Source organism: Brassica oleracea, chromosome C3 (assembly GCF_000695525.1).
Source record: "Brassica oleracea var. oleracea cultivar TO1000 chromosome C3, BOL, whole genome shotgun sequence".
Classification (NCBI taxonomy): domain Eukaryota; kingdom Viridiplantae; phylum Streptophyta; class Magnoliopsida; order Brassicales; family Brassicaceae; genus Brassica; species Brassica oleracea.
In genome coordinates this window covers 45,088,842-45,089,971 of record NC_027750.1, presented here as the reverse complement: position 1 = coordinate 45,089,971, position 1,130 = coordinate 45,088,842, and positions in this window count along the sequence as shown.

Genomic DNA, 1,130 nt, shown 5'->3' with positions numbered 1-1,130 from the left:
TAAAAATAAGCGCTGAGTGGGAGGCAACCCACTATTAGGTAATTTCATTCAGTTTATAATAAATTGTTACTGATTTTTGTTTTTATTTTTATGCAGGTCAATAAAAAAAATGTGAACAGTAACTACGGCACTGTAGCAGCGCCGAGCGATACTGTAGCAAGAAAATCGAGCGACACTGTAGCAAGAAAATCTACCGACACTTTAGCAGAAAATCGAGAGTTACTGTAGCTGTGATACTGTAGCAGGGCTATTGTAGCAGTCACTGTTCATCAAAAAAAAAATTGGATTGGTTTTATAGTTATCTGTTACTGACTTTTAGAGTTTTATTTATATTAGGTAAAAGGAAATAGGTACGAGGAAGACAAGCTCTGCACTAGCATCGATCGACGGCTGGCCAGCGTATCGATCGATAGAGCATCACAAGTATTGATCGCCACTTAACTGTGTTGATCGATACTCACATCAATGGCATGTATTCTCGCGAAACCTTATTAATATTGTCCTTATGGTTTATTTTCCCACCAATTTTAGACAGTATAACACTGGGAAAGTGTTGTTTAAGTCTGGGGGAGGTTCTACTAATATTGTGTTTTAGTTAGGTATTTAAAAAAAAAAATATCCGAGTAGACGATTCCTGAGCACATCGACCGATGAGACCAGCTCGATATCGCTCGACAGCACTTCAGATCCAACGATCAATTGTGTCTTCATTGCGTCGAATGATTGCTCTAGCCATCGACCGATGAGACCATTTCGACATCAATCAACAACACTTCATCAACAACGATCGATTGTCACTTCATTGTGTCGATCGACACTAACATCAGCGAGCAGGTTATCGTTCTTACTTGTTAAATTGTGTACTTATGTTTATGTCATCACCATAAATCCGACTAGATATACACTGGGGACAGTGTAAATTAAGTCTGGGGGGAGGTTTACTGATACTTAGTTTATTGTGAGTATTATCAAATGTTTTCAAAAATGTTTTATTGAGTCAAGAAGGGGATAATGAACTTATTAGATTTTTGCTTGTTATCTAACCACTCTTTAGTATCATTCTATACTTACTGATTGCAGATTGTACTAAAGATACTAAAGTGGATCAACCTGTCAACTATTCACACTTG